General features: G+C 50.0%; 1 long non-coding RNA gene across 1 annotated transcript; it reads left to right on the top strand.

Annotated features, from left to right (window-relative positions):
- Positions 1-3000: 3000 nt before the first annotated feature.
- Positions 3001-3816, top strand: LOC146758110 (uncharacterized). Its single transcript, XR_014935125.1, has 2 exons — positions 3001-3129; positions 3506-3816. It is a non-coding gene; the product is annotated as an uncharacterized LOC146758110 (long non-coding RNA).
- Positions 3817-22003: the final 18187 nt, after the last annotated feature.

Genomic DNA, 22003 nt, shown 5'->3' with positions numbered 1-22003 from the left:
CCAGCAGCACTTTGTATGAAATATGAAATATGAAATGGAAGGATGTGCAGATTGCAGGACAGTAGATGGTTTTTCATATCAGTCTTTGCCCATAGTTTTGCTATATTTAGAACAATAATATTGGCTGTAATGTGAAAGTAGAGGAGCATAAGCCAGGAAAAGTTTGAGTTTGTGCTATTGGGTTTCTCATCTTTAACTTAGAGTCACTTTGTTATCTCACAAGTTATTGTGGGGCTAAAATTGAGATTTTCAGTATGGTAATGGCTGCAGAAAATGTTAATTGCTGATGCACGTTCACTTTGAGAAAGATAGTTGTCCTGTTAGTTTTTCATGTCCTGAATAAAGCCAGAGGAAGTCTTTGTGTGGAAAGTATTGATAGAAGCATTGAATAATATGAATATTACAAGGAGTTCTTCCCTTTATTCCTCTTTTGGTTCCTTTAATACTTTTCAAGTAAGGGAATCTTTACACTTTGAGGATTGTTTGCTGGTTGACCATTCTTCGCTGGTTGATGGTATTTCACAGTTTAGTCTTCTCATGATTTACTTTCATGTGAGAGGAGAATAAAGTTTATGCATTTGCCAAAGAGATGAGTATGTGATGTCATTAGTGTTAAACTTGTAATTTCCTGTCCTCTGAATTTTCCAGCCATACATACAGCTGCTATGGATATGCTGGGAGGATCCGGAATAGAGAAGCAGTGCAGAAAAACTGACATAATTGCAGATGCTGCATATTGCATTTTAACAAAGCCGAAAACTTTCACTGGAAACTTCATTATTGATGAAGTTCTACTGAGAGAAGAAGGCGTTAAGGATTTTGATGTCTATGCAATTGCACCAGGTAAAAGAGATCTTTAAAATGAGAAGTTTGCGAAGGAAGGAAGGCCATTTGGGAAATATGGATATATTCCTTTGACTCAGTCAAAAGATGCTTTGCCTCACGTTTGAGAATGTGGATTCTGGGAAAGCACATAATAGTCCACTGAGGCTCTAATAATCAATGCCTATATAAATATATATATATATATATACATTTTAAACCCATTAGCAAAAAGAAAATAGACCTGCACCACAAGCGCATGTATTACTATTTACCGAATAGTGAGATAGTGTTTCTTCATCTTCAGATGTTTCTGACTGGATTTGTAAGAGGCTTCTGGGTCTGATTTTAAATGTACCAGAACCTAAACATGTCACCTCGTCTTCTTTCAACCTGTAGTTCATTTACTGGTAAATTGAGGTGCTGTTGCCTTCAGAATGGATTCCTGTTTGTGCTGTTCACCCTTACTTGGGCTTACTGTTATTGTTCAACTCCCCTTTAGGTCACCCCCTGATGCCTGACTTCTTCTTGGATGCTGAAACTGACATGACAGCCACATAATCAGAAGGCCGTGGAAGGGCAACCTCTGCATGTACATGTCGATTATTTGTGATGATAATGAATGCCTCCTCTATTTCAAGTTACTTTTGGACTACATTCAAGCTATGTGGCAAAATCTCTTGTATTTGGGCTGTTTGATTTATGGAAGTGACTTTAGTGTCTGCAACTTTCACAGTTCATAATCAGCACCTTGTTTTGAACAACCTTTTTGCTTTTTACCACCAGAGTTAAGTGGTATGAAGATTATGAGTAAATATTGCTGTAAAAAAATCACAAGCAATCAGCATATTTTGCAGGAGTGTTACATCTTTCTTGCAGTGTGAGAACTTGAGAAGCTTCTATTCCTACATGAAGTTCTCACAGTCGTACATGATGTGAATGTCTACAAGATGAAATAGAGAAGTTGTTTTTTTACAAAAGCATCAGGTTCACTTTTTCAGAATAGTGATGTTTCTATTGGAGGGCAAATAGTAATACTGAATATGTTTTATAGGAGTGCCAAAACAAATATAGGAAAGAAAGAGGCTAAGTTTGAAAAGAGCCCAGTTCCCTTGAAAATACTATTTGTGAGTGCGCACTTAGACTTTTCTGCCAGGAACTGATACTGCCAACTGCCCAGATCTCCAACACAGTAGCAATTCACTGAGTAGAATAATTATTTCCTGATACACTGACCTTCTGCATGGCTTTTAGGGGCTGCTAAGCATTACATGCCTTATAAATTGCAAATGCTCTTTCTTAATGTTAAATGAGCACATTCACTGCAGTGTAGAAAGTTGCTGATTAAAGTAGTGAATTGATTCACACCTTAGAAGCTTTTGCAGAAGAACTGCTGAAAACATATATATTCTTAGAAAGATAAGTGAGATAGAGCGTTCCAGCATTTTACAGAGAATCCATCTGTTTCTTTTAGGTGCTTCACAGGCATCAGGTGGAGCCAAGCTTAATAAAGAATCAGCTTCAGCGGGGCCTGTTGCAGAAACATTCAGAGTTATTCAGGGAGAACTCAATAAAGAAATAGTGAAATCCACGCAGGGCGTCTTTCAGTTTGAATTGTCAGGTAAGACCATCACTTGTAAAATTCTCAAATGCTCACTTTTCTAGCAAGAGTCAGTCTGTATTTTCACATGTAAATACTTGTCTTTTATAACTGGTCTAGGAACAGGGACATCTTTGGGTGTGCTCTATAAGATGCTGCCTTTCAGAGCCAACTTCAGCACATGTGGGATTTACCCTGCTGCTGTTGTCACAGGGAGATGCTTTCTGCATCAGCAGCATGTGCTGCTCTTTTGGGGACTGTGGTGTGTTTTCCTGGTGTTTCATTTCTGCTGTGTCACCCTGCTGGCCGTAGTTCTGTTTGCTAGCATGGTAGTTCTGTTCCAAACCCCTGCTGCCTCCAGCTCCACCAGCAGCCACTGCCTTGTCCCCTGACACTGTGGCACTGTGGGGCATCTGCTGGGGCTGACCTTGTCTGCACAGAGAGCGCGGGGCAGCTTCTGGCACAGCACCTCCAGCACGTCTAGCACGAAGATGGGAGAGAAAAGCAGGCGGGGGTAGCAAAGGGCAGGGCACATCAGTCCTTGTGGTGCTGCCACAGGTTCTCCCTGTTCCACTCAGGTGATGAAGGAGGCACTTGGTACCTTGACCTGAAAACCAGCAGTGGGAGTGCTGGGTTTGGGAAGCCTCCTGCAGCTGCTGATGTTGTGATGAGCATGTCGAGTGGCGACTTTGTGAAGATGTTCACTGGTGAGTAACAAACGGGTTTGGCAGAACTGAGGCAGCTACTGGTGGCAGGAAACATCTTGCTGATGGATGAGCTGACAGGCTCACCTCTCTTTGTGGTCTTGGAATTGGATGAGCTGTAGCTGGAAGTGCATGGCCTTTAAATTCCCTTCCAACGTAAGTCACTCTGTGAGTCCATGATTTTATAATAAAAATATCTACTGCTTTGTTCAGTAGCTATTGAACTTTTCAGAGCGTAGCTTCAGAAAGCATCCAGTCAATCTGTTGAACCTCTTTTCTGATGCTTTTACAGTAGAACTTGGTAGCAAAGTAACTACTATATGATATCGCAATCTCCAGTTCCTTTCCTTTTCCTGATGATTCTGTGTCTTCTTTTTAGGTAAACTAAAGCCAACCATGGCCTTCATGTCAGGAAAATTAAGGATTAAAGGTAACATGGCACTAGCATTGAAGCTAGAGAAGATGCTGACACAGTTTAATGCTAAACTGTGAGGGAGAAGCTGTACCAGCAGAACATCCAGCCTTTCTTTTATAATAGCAATGCTACATTTTAAAACGATAATCTACTTTTTTCTCTTTATTTGTGTGTATAACAACTGTGGATAAAATGCTGATCTGTTAGAGAAGATCTAATTTAGTTTTATTAAGACTGAAAGGTGTTTGTGATTAAACAATTTCTTCTTGAGAATACTTCTATTATGTAAGTGGTGTTTTCCTTTCTTACACTCCTTTGGAGCAATGCAACACACCTGAAGTGGGTTTTCTTTTACATATTTGCTTGCATGCGTGCATGTCCCATAAGAAGTCTGGGAGGAGCAAATATCACCTTGCAGATCTTCACACAAACACACCCCCAGCCCAGACTGCCACAAACAAGGTAATCCCTCCCACAGCACCTGCGTGCAGCACCAGAAGGTTTAAACTACAACATGTTTACAGGCACATCACCTTCCCTCTTTAGCATGGAAAGAATGGAAACTCATGAGAAAAAGCACAAATGCTCTCTAAGTGGACAAGAGCACAGATCCTCCTCCTGGTTCAAGAGCACGTGCAAAGCCAGAGGTAGCAACCTCACAGTGTTGCCAACAGAACTGCTCAAAATGTAGGGCATTTTACTCCTAAGTATGTAGAGAATATTTCAAGACTTAGAATTTATTTTCTAACTCGTGCAATGGTCAAATAGTTTATAGTCTTCAAAGCCTGGGCTCAAACAAAATTATTTGTGCTGTAAAGGTTCCATCCCTGTTGAATTCTGGTAATAATACAGAGAATGTTGAATTCACTTATGCACTCTGCAGTCCCAGCGCCATGAAAAACATGAAGGAACTTTCCTTTTGAGGTGACAGCTTGCCTGTGGCTGTGTGGTTGTTCCCACACTTGGCTACATTATGCAATACTGTATGTGTAATGCTGGTTGCAGCAGTGCAATCAGGAAGTATGCCTTAGGATTGCCAGGGCTGTTACATCTGGAAGGAGATGTAAGCAGATGTGGCTTGTTCTCATCTAGATAAGATGAAGAGTATTGAGGGGATAGTGCAAGAAAAAGAATCTTTCAAAAGCAGTCAAACAAGTGCTTTGCTGCATGACCTGAAAGGGTGATGGTACCAGATTGTCTTGGTGTGAGCACATGGTAAGATTTTTGTGTTAATAACTAAAGACCGTTAGATACGCTGCTGTTCTCTGAGCTGAATAAACATCAGCTGGCGGTACCTCATGTATGAGCAGAGGATGGGTGAGAAGGTGGTGTGTTTGGAAACTGGGGGTGGCTGGGATCTAGAAGATGCAGAGTGAGCTGACAAAAGGTAAAGGTTGAAAACAAAATGGGAAAAGAGTTTTGCCAGTTCCTCAGCCGGTGACCCTCCTGAGAACTGAGAGTGGGGAAAAATTAATCAGATGAAATTCCAGCTCCCTCCCTTGAAGACTGACAAAGATTTTAGAGGCACATGTTCATGTTGGACTACACCTCTTTTCCCCTGTGAATAAAAAACCTTGCTGCCTCAAAAAACAGGGCACCTTACCCTTCTTTGATCCAGTCTTGCTCAGATCTGGAGGAGCTGGAGAGAGCTGCAGCATAAGTATTCACATATAGTTGTACTGTTAAGCACAACCTGTAGGTGACAGCAGGGCAGCAGCACCTGCAGTGCTGTGGGCTGCTCATGGGTGTGTTGCTCAATTCTATGCAGCTGGGAGGTGCTTGCAAAATGCTGAATGTGCTGTGACCAGCACAGTGCAGAGCTTTTACTCTATCTCACTTTCTGCCTTCCCTCGGAATAATGCACCTACTCTATCACAATTGCATTTGTGTAAAAATGAATATTTGAAACCCTGTTCTTTTGGTTACTCAGCTGATCTCCATTCCCTTGTTAGTAGTCCTGTGTTTTTTTATGGCTTGCACCATCATTAGTCATCTGCCTGTGCTATAAGATTCTCCTTTATCTCTCGTTTGCCTACGCCATATTCAAGCATTTCCAGGAAAAGCTCAGGGTACTGAAATATCTTTGAGTGGTCTAAGTATTCTTTCAGAATATAGGAGGAAGGAATGTGCTTTAAGCACCCGCATCTAAGTAGCTTCTGCTACACTCATAAATTAGATCTAATCCAACACCTGTGAATAACAGCTCCCCTCTGCTTTATAGTTTAGCTGTTCTTTTGGAAACCTTAATTGTGAGTATTGTGTGAGAAACAATTGATGCAATTACATTTGCTGGAAAGAATAACGACTGTCACTTCCTTTGGAACAAGAGGAAGTACACCATTTTGTGCTTTTTCTGTCTAATACAACAGCACATGTGAGATAACTAGTGACTAGATCTAAGGGAAGACATGTAATATGTTCTCTCCACAAGTAATTCAGCTTCAGCAGATCCACTGCAGTTACATTTTCTAAGGTACCTCAAACGAGATCAAGGCTTGGCTTTTCAAAAGATGCGTTTGCATGTGGGAGGGAACCTCTGAATGTTGTGCAATGAGCTGCAGCCTCTCTTCAGCCCCTAAATTAATGAAGATCCGTGTAAGTATGTTCAGCACACAATCAAAGTGCTGCCAAAACAGTCCCATTTAATGCAATTATCAGCTACTTTGCACTGTCCGTGCTTTCCCTTTGTTGGCACCTACAACACAATGCTGTCACAAGGGGAGCATGCAGGCACACAGCCCTTGGCAGCCCTTCTACATGATGCTGGGCAGAGGTGAAAATACAAAGAGGCTCAGTGAGGCAGGCACAGAGTGCCAGTGTCAGGTGCTCAGGTGGGGCTATGGGCATTCTGAGGACCTTCCCTGCCCAGAAAGTGTCTTTTTTGGCTCAGTGAGAGTGTTTTGAAGGCCCTCCAGGAAAGCATGATTTGGGAGTGGAAGATTGGTATGTCATGCTGGTCACACATCCATCCTAGTGCAGAACAGAGAGCATTCATTCACACTCCTACTACTGCTCCTTTAAGCTCTCCTACAGTCTGCAGTTCTGATTTACCAGCAGTCAGCAAAGAAATCATAGCTTCTTCCTACTCATTTGTCTCTAGCAGTCAAATAAAACCATTTGTGTCAAACCTTTCTCTCTGTAGCACCTGCTTTGGCCTGGAGGCGTCTCCCTCAGACTCACAGATAAGCATGCTGACCCTGAAGGATTCCAAACCATGGCTCTCACCACAGCTCCCCTCTCCCCAAGTTGAAACATACCTTTTTACAGTTATAAACTGCATGTAAAGATCATCATACTCGAATAGAATACACATGTTTTGACTTAGCCAAATGGAACTGTGTGGTAATAGTTACTTGCAAAGAGTTTGCTCTGCTCTCCAAGCCATTTTGAAAGCTGTGTGCCTTGAAGGCCAACTGCTCTGATTTTAATGCCTCTTTTATCCATATTTCTGTGCCTAATTCAGTCATACTGCAAAAGTGAAGGTAGTTATATGGATTTACAGCACCTTTGGGTCTCAGCAGCAGCCTGGAGACACGAAGCACATGTGCTTGGAGACTCATACTGCCCAAGTGCTCTTTTCTTCACCAAAGGTCCTCTTCCTCAGTTAGAAGGTTCCATGGTGGAGCTGCAGGATCCTTCTTCGGGGAGATTTTATCACCAAAGTGAGGAGATGATTATACAGAATTTGTCCACATGGCTGTGTGTGCATGATGACACTAAGCTGAGTGGTGCAGTTGACGGAATGCCATTCAGAGGGACCTTGACAGGCTTGAAAGGTGGGCCTGAGTGAACCTAATGAGGTTCAACACGGCAAAGTGCAAGGTTTTGCACTTAGGTTGGAAGAACCCCAGGCACCTGTACAGGCTGGGAGGAGTGGTCCTTGAGAGCAGCTCAGCAGAGAAGGACCTGGGGGTCCTGATGGATGAGAAACTCAACATGAGCCAGCAGTGCGCTCTGGCAGCCCGGAAAGCAAATGGGATCCTGGGCTCCATCAGGAGAGGGGTGGTCAGCAGGGATAGGGAGGTGATCGTCCCTCTCTACTCTGCTCTTGTGAGGCCCCATCTGTTGTACCGTGTCCAGGTGTGGAGCCCTCAGTACAAAAAAGACATGGAGATTTTGGAAAGGGTCCAGAGGAGGGCCACAAAGATGATCAGGGGGCTGGAGCACCTCCCCTATGAGGACAGGCTGAGGGAGTTGGGTTTGTTCAGCCTGGAGAAGAGAAGGTTGCGGGGTGACCTCATTGCAGCCTTTCAATACCTGAAGGGAACTTACTCCCAGGAGGGGAGTAAACTCTTGGAAAGGGCTGATAATAGCAGGACTAGGGGAAACTGATTTAAGTTGAAAGAGGGAAGATTTAGGTTGGATGTTAGGGGAAAAGTTGTTTACTAGGAGAGTGGTTAGGCCCTGGAACGGGCTGCCCAGGGAGGTTGTGGATGCCCCGTCCTTGGGGGTATTCAGGGCCAGGTTGGACAGGGCCCTGGGCAACCTGATCTAGTAAAGGTGTATGTTTGGTGGCCCTGCCAGGCAGGGGGGTTTGTTCTTCATGATCCATGAGGTCCCTTCCAACCTGGGTCATTCTGTGATTCTGCGATTCTGTGATTCTGTGATCTCATCCCCATCAGCCACACAGCAGCTCCAGCCCCATAGATCTGACCCATATCAGCACCACAGCAGCTCCAGCCCCATAGATCCGACCCACATCTACCCCAGAGCAGCTCCTGTCCCACAGATCTGCCCCACAGCAGCTCCAGCCCCATAGATCTGACCCATATCAGCACCACAGCTGTTCCTGCCCCATAGATCTGACCCACATCTGACACACAGCAGCTCCTGCCAAATTGATCTGACCCACATCAGCACGACAGCAGCACCTCTCCCATAGATCTGACCAACGACTGCCCCACAGCAGCAACTGCCCCATAGATCTGACCCACATCTGCCCCACAGCAGCTCCTGTCTCATAGATCTTAACCACATCAGCACCACAGCAGCTCCTGCCCAATAGATCTGACCCTCATCAGCCACACAACAGCTCCTGCCCCATAGATCTGACCCACATCATCCCCACAGCATCTCCTGCCCCATAGATCTGACCCACATCTGCCCCTTAGGAGCTCGAACCCCATAGATCTGACCGACAGCTGCTCCTGCCACATAGATCTGACCCACATCTGCCCCAGAACAGCTCCCGCCCCATAGATCTGACCCACATCGGACCCACAACAGCTCCTGCACCATAGATCAGACCCACATCTACCCCACAGCAGCTCCTGCCCCATAGATCTTACCAACATCAGCGCCATAGCATCTCCTGCCCCATAGATCTGACACACATCACCCCCACAGTAGCTCCTGCCCCATAGATCTAGCCCCCATCAGACCCACAGCAGCTCCAGTCCCATAGAACTGACCCACATCTACCCCACAGAAGCTCCAGCCCCATAAATCTGACACACATTACCCCCACAGCAGCTCCTGCCCCATAGATCTCAACCACATGAGCCACACAGCAGCTCCTGTCCCACAGATCTGGCCCACATAGGCCCCACAGCAGCTCCTGCCCCATAGATCTAACCAACATCAGCTCCACAGAAGCTCCTTCCCTATAGATCTGTCCCACATAAACCCACAGCAGCACCTGTTCCGTAGATCTGACACACATCATCCTCACAACTGCTCCTGCCCCAAAGATCTGATATACATGTGCCCCACAGGAGCTCCTGCCCCATAGATCTGACCCACATCTGCCCCACAGCAGCTCCTGCCCAGTAGATCTGACCCACAGCAGCTCCTGCCCCATAGATCTGACCAACATGTGCCCCAGAGCAGCTCCTGCCCCATAGACCTTACCCACATCAGCCGCACAGCAGCTCCTGGTCTATAGATCTGACCCACATGTGCACCACCGCACCTCCTGTCCCATAGATCTGACCCACATCTGCACTACAGCAGCTCCTGCCCCATAGATCTCACTCACATGTGCCCCAGAGCAGATACTGCCCGATAGATCTGACCCACAACTACCCCACAGCAGCTCCTGCCCCATACATCTGACTCACATATGCCCCACAGCTACTCCTGCCCCATAGATCTGACCAACATCTACCCCACAGCAGCTCCTGCCCCATAGATCTCACTCACATGTGCCCCAGAGCAGATCCTGCCCCATAGATCTGACCCACAACTACCCCACAGCAGCTCCTGCCCCATAGATCTGACACAAATCAGCCCCACACCAGCTCCTGCCCCATAGATCTGACCCACATCAGCCCCACACCAGCACCTGCCCCATTGATCTGACCCACACCAGCCCCACAGCAGCTCCTGCCCCATAGATATGACACACACCTGCCCCACAGCAGCTCCTTCCCTATCGATCTGACCCACATAAGCCCCACAGCAGCAACTGTTCCGTAGATCTGACCCACATCAGCCCCACAGCAGCTCCTGCCCCATAGGTATGACCCACCTCAGCCCCTGCCTCAGAGATCTGACCCACATGTGCCCCTTAGCAGCTCCTGCCCCATAGATCTGACCCACAGCAGCTCCTAACTCATAGATCTGACCCACATATGACCCACAGCAGATCCTGCCCCATAGATCTGACCCACAGCAGCTCCTGCCCCATAGATCTGACCAACATCAGCTCCACAGCAGCACCTACCCCATAGATCTGACCCACATCTGCCCCACAGCAGCTCCTGTCTCATAGATCTTAACCACATCAGCACCACAGCAGCTCCTGCCCCATAGATCTGACCCTCATCAGACCCACAGTAGCTCCTTTCCATAGATCTGACCCACATCTGCCCCACATGAGCTCCTGCTCTATAGATCTGATTCACTGAAGCCCCACAGCAGCTCCTGTTCAAAATCTCTCACCCACATCTGTCACATAGCAGTTCCTGACCCATAGTTCTGAACCAAATCATCTCCACAGCAGCTCCTGCCCCATAGATCTGAACCACATCTGCCCCACAGCAGCTCCTGACCCATAGATCTGACCCACATCTGCCCCACAGCAGCTCCTGACCCATAGATCTGACACACATCAGCGCCACAGCAGCTCCTGCCCCATAGATCTGACACACATCAGCCACACAGCAGCTCCTGCCCCATAGATCAGACCCACATCTACCCCACAGTAGCTCCTGCCCCATAGATCTGACCCACTTCAGCCCCACAGCAGCTCCTGCCCCATAGATCTGACCCACATCTGCCCCACAGCAGCTCCTTCCCCATAGATCTGACCCATATCAGCCCCACATCAGCTCCTGTCCCGTAGATCTGTCCCACAGCAGCTCCTGCCCCATAGATCAGATTCACATCTCCCCATAGCAGCTGCTGCCCCATACATCTGACTCAAATATACCCAACAGCAGCTTCTGCCCCATAGATCTGCCCCACAGCATCTCCTGCTCCATTGATATGAGCCATATCTACCCCACAGCAATTCCTGGCCCATAGATGTGACCCTCATCAGCCTCACAGCAGCTCCTGCCCCATAGATCTGACCCACATAAGCCCCTCTGAAGCTCCTGCCCCAGAGATCTGACCCAAATCATCTCCACAGCAGCTCCTGCCCCATAGATCTGATATACTTGTGCCCCACAGCAGCTTCTGCTTCATAGATCTGACCCACATCTGCCCCACAGGAGCTCCTGCCCTATAGATCTGATCCACATTAAGCTCCACAGCAGCTCCTGTTCAATATGTCTCACCCATATCTGCCCCATAGCAGCTCCTGCCTCATAGATCTGAGCCACATCATCCCCACAGCAGCTCCTGCCCCATAGATATGACCCACAGCAGCCCCACAGCAGCTTATGTCCCATAGATCTGACCCATATGTGCCCCACAGCAACTCCTGCCCCATAGATCTGACCCTCAGCAGCTCCTGCCCCATAGATCAGACCCACATCTGCCCCACAGCAACTCCTGCCTCATAGATCTGACCCACATGTGCCCCACAGCAGCTCCTGCCTTATAGATCTGACCCACATGTGCCCCACAGCAGCTCCTGCCCCTTAGATCTGTCCCACAACAGCTTCTGACACATAGATCTGACCCTCATCATCCCCACAACAGCTCCTGCCCCATAGATCTGACCCACATCTGCCCCACAGCAGCTCCTGCCTCATAGATCTGACCTACACACTACATCCGGATCTCACTACAGCCTCCCTTCAGGAAGTTAGAGAGAGCAATGAGGTCTCCCCTGAGCCTCCTCTTCTCCAGGATGAACAATCCCAGCTCCCTCAGCCGCTCCTCATACGGCCTGTGCTCCAGACCCCTCACCAGCTTTGTTGCCCTCCTCTGAACGCGTTCCGGGGCCTCCATGTCTTCCTTGCACTGAGGGGCCCAAAACTGAACACAGCACTCGAGCTGCGGCCTCATCAGTGCTGAGAACAGGGGGACAATCACCTCTCTGCTCCTGCTGGCAACACTGTTTCTGATGCAGGCCAGGATGCCCTTGGCCTTCTTAATATACAGCAAAGGAATCTCCTGAAAAGGAAACCAGAATATCTGACAACATGAAACAAAGTTCTGATTCATAAAAGACTGGCAGCAAGGCCTGAATCTCTTGTGTAATCTGCTCTTGATTTATCCCATTAGCACTAGGTGGAATGCAGAAGCTTCCTGAGACGTGATAATCAAAACCTAGTCCAATGCCTTTAAAAAAGCCTTTAAGAGATTACTCCTCCTTGGCTGTTTAAAATAAACTTAGGTAATACAAAATGTTGGACAGCTCCCCAGGGCCGGGATTTGGAAGGCCGTATTGACGAGAGTCAATCAAGCTCCGGCTGCAGGCGTATATGTGTGTGCCAGTTCTTTAACACAGTAGAAATCACAACTTGCTGCATGATCAAAATTCTGCATGTGCTACTCCTGAACCCCAATTACTTCCAACGGTGTTAAATTACCCCTTGATCTCAAAGCTGAACAAAACAACAAAGTGCCACACCAATACTGAATACATAAAAACAAACAACTCCTTGGGCCTCAAGGGGAGGATGATGCACAGGCCACGGCTGCCAGCGTGCAGCTGGGCTTCCCAGGGCAAACAGCAGCACACGGTGCATCAGAAGCTGAAAGAACCCTCAGGGAAGAGAGGCCAACTCAAGGGGCTGAGCACGGGACACCCTTCTTCCTGCCAGGCTGCTTCCCCTCCTCTGGTTTCTTTCTGTCAGTCCTCAGAGAGCAAGGAGATGCTCACAGCCTGTCACCAGCACTTACGGGTTGGCTGAAAGGCCACAGGTTGGGAAGACCAACAAGGAAACGGGGGAAAACCTGCACCATGTCAAGGGAGAGACGTGAAGCCGACCGCTTCATCACCCTGTGATTGCCAGCCCGAGCGAGGGACGTTCTGACCAGCTACTGAAAGAGGCAGCACCAGGTTTAGAAAGTTCGCTTCAATTTTATTGCGTACAAAAGGACTCGGCTTCTATTTATTACCCCGCCCACACCCCAAAATGAAGCCCCAGTGCCCAGGATTTCCGCTTAGCAATCAGTCACTCAGCCTCCAGTCAGACCCAAGGAGAAGCCAAACCCCAGGGCTACGTCACCTCCTCCCTCTCCAGTCCCAGCCAGCCCTATTTCAACCTAACCCTACACTGGGCCTGGACCTCAAGAGACACACCCTGAAGGAACGCAGCGTCTCCAGCTCTTGCCGTACACCAAGTCCTGCACAGGTGAAGCCCTCTTTGCTTCTAACGCAGCACAAGTCCTTCCTGTCCAGTTCACTTCCATCATCTCCACCGTCCATGACAGGGAAAGCACAGCTGTGCCGGTAAACTGGACCGTTGAGTCAGCAGCTTTTGGTGCCACCTTCGAGAAAGCGCTGCAGGTGGTTCTGCTGTCCTTTGTAGCTTCTTGCTCAGGCCATCATCGTTGCTTTCTGCTTTCCTTCTCGGCTTTCTTCCTCAGCTGAGCAGCGCTTGCCTTGCCTCAGCTTTCTTCACTCTCTCCCAAGTCTCAGTCCCCAAACTCTCCGAGTCCTACAAGAATCAATTCGGAAACGCTCAGGGAACCTTCTCAGCTAACAACTGGTTGGCGGCTCGCTTTGGGAGCTCAAGTCACCCTGCTGGGCACGTTGGGCTGCCAGAACTGGGAACCACCTTCCTGACAGTCGGGCACACAAGAAACTCCACCCCTGTCTCGTTCCCCAAATCCCACACAAACCAGAGCCTAAAGCCCTTTCCTGCAAGGCGGTCCCTGCACGGGCGGGAGGACCCTCTGCCTGGCAGCTCATAGGGAGCAGCAGTAGCCACAGGATAAGACTGAGCTGGCACCTCCAGGCTGCTGGCAACAGTTACAGATGGTTCCCTCCCACCCAGTTGCCCGTGCCTTTCTCCTATCCCATGAGAGCACCACTTACTGCCTTTGGGAACTTGGAAACTTGCAGCATGATGGCCAGCACAGAGAAGCTGCAAAACGGCTCCGTAGAAGAGTCTGTGGCGCAGCATGTTCTTCATTAGCATGGGCTCAGGGATCTCAGGTGGCCAGAAATGCAGTTCAGCAGCCATAGCACAGACAGCCTGCTGCTCTACTGCTCTCACGGAGGCTGCCTGCTGTGAGGGGGGAAAAAGAGGCATCTTTTTGTGTGCCCCCGTGGCGCAGGTGGTAGGAATGCTGCATTGCAACACCGGGGCCCGGGTGTTCGAATCCCCCTGTGGTGCAAGTGGTAGAAGTGCCACCCTGTAGCACAGAGGCTGGAATCCCGGGGGTTGGACTCGATGATCTCTAAGGTCCCTTCCAACCCGCACGAGACTATTACTATTACTATTACTATTATTACTCTCAGGCACTGTGATGGAGTTACTTCCTGATAGAAACATTTCCAGGCTGACTTAGAGAAGTGCTCTGAAGCTTGGTCACCTTGGGCTACCGACCCAAGAACAAAGAGGGACAACAAACTTGCATTTCAATTGCCCTTTAGCGCCTGCCTCGGAGAAGAGCCCTCAGCCTTCAGTACTGCTGCACTTACAGGTGAGGGGAAGAGAAGCAAGAGGACGGGTGGGTGTCAAAGAAGGGAAAATTTACCAGGCAAGAATAAACCTATCCCTGAGCTCCATCACACACATGTGAATACTGCCTTACTAATATGAACAATAACATCATTCACACAGCTAAATTTACTCACATTCACGTACCTGGTTGTGGACATGTTCGAGGCCTCGCTGCTGCTGTGCTGTTCAACGCTGGCCACAGCAATAAAGCGCGCAGAAAGCCCATCTGTTGCAGACAGAGGAGTGAGCCGTGCTTAACCAACACTGCTTCAGTGCATGCTTAAAGTAAGGCACACCTACCTTGCGCTGGCCATGCAGGAAGCTCGTGACGCAGCTCCAGACGGCTCTCCTGAGGCCCAGCTTCATTTCACGGCCACTCACGCTCTGCTGCTGGACATTCTGCAACGGAAAAGCCACCGGATGCAAATCCCATCCCTCGCAGATGGTATCAGACCTCTGCTCTCATGGCAGTTGCACTCACGGCTCCGGGGGAGAAAGCAGACGTGTGCTTACTGAGCGAGCGCTGTTTGCTGCCAGCTGCTGGTAGGAACCCACGCCCAACCCTACAGTACCAACAGTAACCTATGCCTAACTCTACTATGGGAACAACAATCTACTCCTAACACTAAAGAATGAAGAGGAACAAACTCCTAACAGGAAAACACCAACTACTAACACTAAACCTACTCCTAACCTACTCCTAACACTAAAAAATGAACAATAAGAAATGCCTAACTCGAAAACACAAACAATAACCTATGCCTAACTCAAAAACACTAACAACAACCTACACCTAACTCTAAAACTAAACTAAACCCAAAAACCAACTATAGAAACAGGGACTGGAACAAACAGGGTAAAGATGGGACTGGGGGCCCACAGAATGTGGCTGCAGAATAGGCCCAAAGGAGGAACAGATGTTACAAAAATGCCACCCAGCTAATGCAGGGGGCGGGGGCCGTGCAGCGGGTAAGGAGCTCAGCGCCTGGACCAGCCACGGTGGAGCTGTGACCATGCCAGCGCGGGGCCTGGCACGGTGGTGTGGTGCCAGGCCAGCTATGCCGCGGGCGGATCCACCTCCATGGGCTCCTCTGCAGGTGGATCCGCCTCCATGGGCTCCTCTGCAGGTGGATCCACCTCCATTCGCTCATCTGGAGGTGGATCCACCTCCATAGGCTCCACATGGGTGGTGGTCACGGGGCTGGTCCAGGCATGATGGAATATGGCTCTCTTACCCATCCTCTGCCTGGTGGTCATGGCGGGCCCCCTCCTCCTTCTCACTCCTAGGGCCCCCAGCTCCATCCTCCCGCCTGAAACAGGGAAAACTTCTACCCTCGCCCTCTTAGCTGCCGACATGGCTGCTAACTGCCACAGCTGTCAGAGGCGAGTGCGTTGCGCATGGCAGCGGTGACCAAGGTGACGTGGAGAGGGTTCTAAAATGGCGGCCGCACTGCTGGCACTGGTGTTCCACATAGGATGAGGAGGGGGCTGGTAATAGCAGGACAAGGGGAAACTGATTGAAGTTGAAAGAGGGAAGATTTAGGTTGGATGTTAGGGGGAAAGTTGTTTACTAGGAGAGTGGTTAGGCCCTGGAACGGGCTGCCCAGGGAGGTTGTGGATGCCCCGTCCTTGGGGGTGTTCAGGGCCAGGTTGGACAGGGCCCTGGGCAACCTGATCTAGTAAAGGTGTATGTTTGGTGGCCCTGCCAGGCAGGGGGGTTTGTTCTTCATGATCCATGAGGTCCCTTCCAACCTGGGTCATTCTGTGATTCTGTGATACTGGTGTGTGGCTGTTTGTCCCAGCGCGCTGACCTTTTGTCTTCAGGTTCACCAACAAGACTGTAACTGATTTATGGAGGAGGCAAGTGATGGGTGCTACTGTGTGACAATCAACATCACTTTGTGGACATTTGAAAGCACCTTCCTCCAGAGCTGTTCACCTCCAGAAGAGGGTGCTCAGAAGTGTTTACTGGCAGAAGATCTGGCAGCTGCCCCCACCCCAACAGGCCCCAGCCCGGCCTGAGCCACGTGACAGTGACAGGAAGTGCTTCCTGCAGGCGGCGGAGAGCACTTCCGGGCCATGGTGGCCATGAGCAGGGCCGGGAGGAGCGGGCTCTGTGCTGCGAACGGGGTCGGGCCTCGGTGCGGGGGCACGGAGGGGCTGTCGGGGGAGGAGCTCGCAGCGCTGCCGGCACCCAGAGGCGGCTCCCGGGTGGCTCCACGGTCTCGCTGTGCTGCGGAGTCACCCGGCCGGCCCCAAAAGCCTGGAGGCAGAGCCTGAGCCGGCCCCGGCCCGGATCGTGTGGTGCGGCTCCGGCCGTGCTGGGCTGTGCGGCACCAAGAGGAAGACGGCCATTCGTTTGCCAGCCGCTCGCTGGCTGTAAGATCTGGGTGGCGCCGAGGCCCGGTTAAGAAACGGCGTGGATGAAGGTTTGTACGGATGGAGTGGGTCTGAATTGCAGTGAGCGGGACGAGTCCGGGCTGCGGTTTGGCGTGGTTGTGTTGGTTGCTTTGAAGGGCTGCCATCATAGGGCGGAGGGAGGGAGAGGGAGAGGGAGGGATGAACAGGGAAGCAGAAAACAGATGCTCTGCTGGAATTCAGAATAAAGGGGGGCTAAAAGGGGGATAGTTAAAGGTAGTTTACAGAAAATGATTTAGTTAGAATAACAAGGAATGGAGACAGTGGGTCTGGAAGAGCAGGAAGGATGAAGATTAAGGAGTGAGAACTCCCTGAGACACCTGGCGAGAAGGGGATTAGGTGTTGCAACTCCTCTTTTGATATTTGCATCTCCGTGACAAGACGGGCGATAACAAGAGGGGGTCTGCATGATAAAGAATGTGTATTAGAATTAAGGGATGCATGTTAGAATTACGGGAAATCATTGACTATGCATGAGGTGTACCTATATCTGTATCACGGTTTTACAAGTTGGTGTGCAAGTTTGGAGGAGCTATCCCCCTTGCACCCAGCGCTGGAATAAAACATACCTGCTTTATAACCCATCTCTGGATTATAGAGTTTGATTCCGCAAGTCAGGGAGCTTTGAACAGTGCGGGCAGTCAGGAGCACGTCGCGTTTCTGCCTGCTGTGTTGGCGCTGCCGTAAGTCTTTGGGTCCCCAGGGAGGCTCTCCCTGGGGGTGTCCCGATTGGAAGGCAGGATTCAATCCCGCCGCAGCCCGTCCATGGCAGGCAGACGCTTCTCTCCTCTGCTCATGGGACTCAGCAGTGCCAGGGGTTTCACAGCGCGTGTTGCAGTGGCTGGCAGCCTCCGTGTGTTTTTCTGTTGCAAACAGGATCCCATGGTGGAGCCGAACTAGAAGCAGACGTTGGTGTCTTGTGGCAGGAGCAAGGGCAGTGGAAGCGCTGTCCAATGCCGGGCGGTGGTGACTGCCATGAGAGCAGGGGTCTGATACCATCTGTGAGGGATGGGATTTGCATCCGGTGGCTTTTCCGTTGCAGAATGTCCAGCAGCAGAGCGTGAGTGGCCGTGAAATGAAGCTGGGCCTCAGGAGAGCCGTCTGGAGCTGCGTCACGAGCACCTTGTGTGTGTGCTGGCCATCATGCTGCCAGTTTCCAAGTTCCCAGAGGCAGTAAGTGGTGCTCTCATGGGCTGAGAGAAAGGCACGGGCAACTGGCTGGGAGGGAACTGTCAAATACAAGATACGAAATACTAAAGTATTGATGCTACAGATAAAGCTCAGTTTGCATTTTTGTTAGAGTCTGTGACAACAAATACAATGTCCCTGAAGAAATGGCTTTTTTGGCCATTAAAAGACAAAATGCAATCTTTTGATTTGCACAAAGCAGTAAAAACAACACTGGAGCGATTTTCTTTATCCTTTGACAGAGTCTCTGGGTCTTTAATGTCCCTTCCCACCCAAACCATTCCACAATAATATATTTCCACAGTGTAAATGTGAAAATATCTGCCATGGTCTCCTGCTGCTCTAGATGACTGGGAATCCTCAACGTCCATAACAAGCCCAGGGGGAGCCTGGTCCTTGCGGTGGAACAGATCTACCCAGTGGGACACGCTCCCAGTAATTCTTCCCCAGCAGCCTGGCACTCACCCACTAAGGGTTGCCACAAGCACCCACTCTATGCAGCCCTGCTGCACAGGAGGAGCAGCCCGTGGGGAGGCCCAGCCAGCAGCCTGGGGATGTGAGGTCACTATGCCCTGCCACATTGCTGCCTTGTGCCACAAGATCACAATGCCCAGCTGCGTGCTCTAGGTGTTCTGTGCCCCAATAGCAGCACTCGTTGTGGCTGTAGCAGTGGTGGTAGCAGCATGGCACGAGTACTGGGGGCCACGGCCCCCACCTGCCTTGCCGTCCTCCTACTGATAGCCATGTGTTGTCAGGAGACTTGTGCTGCTCCAGGGCGAGCAGCAGGAGCAGGTGGGTGGGCAGAGATGGGGTAAAAAATAAGCGGAAATGAGAGTGAGAAGCCCAGGTTCTGGTTCCAGTGGCTCTGTGCCTTATAGCCCTAAGGCTGCCTTCGATGGGGGCGGGGGGGTATTGGAAAAGGGGGACAGGCAGCACCACAGGAGCTGGGCAAGGGCATGAGGAAGCCCTGTGCTCCCACGGCTCTGCCGCTGGCTGGGTGGAGCATGCTCTTCATCCTGGGGGTGTCCCAGGGGAGAACGTGGAAGGTGTGTGCTGGGAAAAGCATGAGCATTTCTGCTCCAGCTGCCTGATGCTCCCCATAGAAAAATCCTGGTTCCCAACAGAGACCCCCAGCTGTAGCCCAGTGTGTTTCAGACACCTTTTCTTTGTATGCTCTTCCACGCGGTCCCAGAGGGGTGCTGCATGTGGCCAGGAGGGAGCATTTGTAAAGCTGCCGAGTGCTAGGCTCCAGGTCACCCTGGCCCCTCTATAGCTTTGGCGATCAAGGCCTGAGTCTCCCATCCTGTTACCTGTCCCCTTCCCTGGCCCCTTCCCTGTCACTAAGGGAGAGGAAGATCACAGCATGCAATGGGAACAACCCTCTTCTGTTCTTTCTTCTAGATGATGACATTGGTACTCCTTCCTCAGATGACTGGAAGGAGACTGCTTTTGTGCCTCAGGGGAAACTCCGAGGTAAGTTGTGAGTGTCTGTTTCCTTGGAAGTCGAAAAATTAGTGCTATAATAGCTTATTTGGGTACGTAAGGCTCTCCAAAGGTCTTTCAAGTCTCTTTGTGCTTTGAAGGTCGTACACAGATCAGTCATTAGTATTTCTTTACTTGGAGAATTGTCACATTTCAGTGGGAAGGCGGCCCTTGCCAGTCTTTGCTCCTATTCCTTTGCTGTTTGGGCCATGTCATTCCCTGACCTGCAGCCAGTCCTCACAGGTCACTGCAGGAAAAAAAACAAGGCAGACCCCAGTGCGCAGTGGAAGCTCTCCTCACCTGTGTCTGATCACTCTTGTGCCTGCAGGCCCCTTTGGTGCATTTCGAAAGCAAAGTCGCGTCCCTGAGCCTGGGGTGGATGCCAGACGTAAGTCACCAGTCTTCATCTCATGATCTTTGCTCATATTTGGTTGTGGAAGTTCAGGAGGGGTTCATCTTTTCACTGCCTGGTGATTTCTTCTCCATGAGAAGCTTGGGTAGTCACTGTTTCTTGGGTGCTGCATGCTCCCAGCATCCCGTTGACTTTGTCTCCATACATCAGAGATCTCCCCACTAAAAAAACCTTGAGGGGCCAAATGTTCTTCTATGCCTTCTCTGAAGATTGTTTTACATGGCCTGGAGAGAGTATCTGGAAAGCTGCTGAGTGCCAGCCAACTGCCCACCTGGCTTCTCTGCAGCTTTGCAACTTTTGACCCAGGTCTGAGTGCCATGTCATCACCTGAGCCCCTTCCAGTCACTGCAGGTCCCTAAGGAAGAGAGAAATTACAGCATACCATGTCATGAGATTTTACTTCCTTTGAGAGATGCCAGCTCACAGTCCTAATGTCAGCCAGGCGCGTCTGCAGGTGTGAGTGAGAATGCACACCTGTGTGTGTGTGCCCTGCCCTCGCACAATGCCCTGGTCCCATTCAGTGATGCCGTTATGCGTTTAGGTAAGCTGCAGTGTGTGGTGAAAAGTTCTCATTCTTTGGTTGCAAAAGTGCCTCCAGGGAAGGCCGTGCTAAATCCTTAGTTGTGCTGGAACCCCACAGGCATCCCAGGGGTGGCTGTTGTCGTTACTGACTTCACTGAAAAGACCGTTCAGTTTAATACCTTGTTTGTCTGAAAGTTATCTTAATGCTTTCTGTTTAGGTCCTGAGAAACAGAAAGAGGCCCTGGAAACAGGAAAATATCTGCAGACACTGCCCCCTCTGCTAATGAAAATCATGAAGGACAAAGCACGTGGTAGGTGTATTTCCGTCTGTTCCCTGAAAGGCTTGTGAAACTGAATTTCTAGAAATACATGTGGAGAAACTGCACCATCTTCCTGATGAGAAGCAGTTACTTACAGTCCCACTCCCTTACCTCCTTTCTAAAGAGACAGGTGGAGCACCTATGCGCTGGCTTGCATTTTGGAACGGCAGAGTTCGCACACTGACTGTCCCCCTGAGAGTAATAGAGGCCATGCACACAACAACTGTCACTCCAGGTAAGGGCCGCTCATAGAGCTCCGTGGCCGTGGTTAGAGGTTGCTCCCCTCCCACTGCAGCCAGTTCCCAGGGACTTAGGGACTTTGTCCTTTTGGGAACTAGGCCACCAGAACCACATTCAGCAGATAAGGAGAGGAAACAGGACCCTCCATAGTACCTCCTGTGCACAGACCCTGCATTCCAGAGCTTGCTGTGCTTCCCCTGAGCCACCAGGCACAACAGCAGCCCAGAGCGGGATCCTTCCTGTGGTTGCTCTTGTCCATGTCACTCAAAACAGCAGCTGGTGAAACAGATCCACATTGTTTTTCCAGGTGCGGATGGTGAGGAACACACAAATGCCGCAGACAATAATTTTATCGAGAAGTACTGCCTGGGATTCGGTGCAGCTATCTTCGTTACCATGCTGATGGCAATGTTTTCGTGCTATCGTCTTGTCTGACAACGGAGGCAGATAAACCAGTGAGTTCTTGTTCACCCCCAAGCCCATCCTGCCCCCTCTCTTTACTATAGGGATCCTGTGAGCAAGGAGGCATTTCTAGTTAAAGCAGCATAGAGAAGCCAGTTAGTTGTTGCCTAACACTGTCTGAGATTGACACTGTCAGACATTTAACTGGCCTCGCCATTCCTGCTGCATGTTCTTACTGCTGGGCCTGAGACAGGCCCAGAGCTGAGAGTGACTCTATCATGCACTGTGAGGAAGGAGAGCAGGGGGTTCTCCTGTGCCCTCAGCACGTTTCTCTCCCTGCAGGCGCCTTGCTGAAGATGCTGCAGTCCAGCATATTGCCCGCAGCAACCTCACGCTTGGACAAACAGCTTGCTCGCCTCAGTGCGCCGCACAGAAAAGACGTGGCACAAACAACCGGTGCCTGTGCAGT

Source organism: Coturnix japonica, chromosome 17 (assembly GCF_054131305.1).
Source record: "Coturnix japonica strain WE chromosome 17, WE-NBRP24, whole genome shotgun sequence".
NCBI classification, from domain to species: domain Eukaryota; kingdom Metazoa; phylum Chordata; class Aves; order Galliformes; family Phasianidae; genus Coturnix; species Coturnix japonica.
The sequence above is the reverse complement of the archived record's forward strand: the minus strand, read 5'-3'. Positions and strand labels throughout refer to the sequence as shown.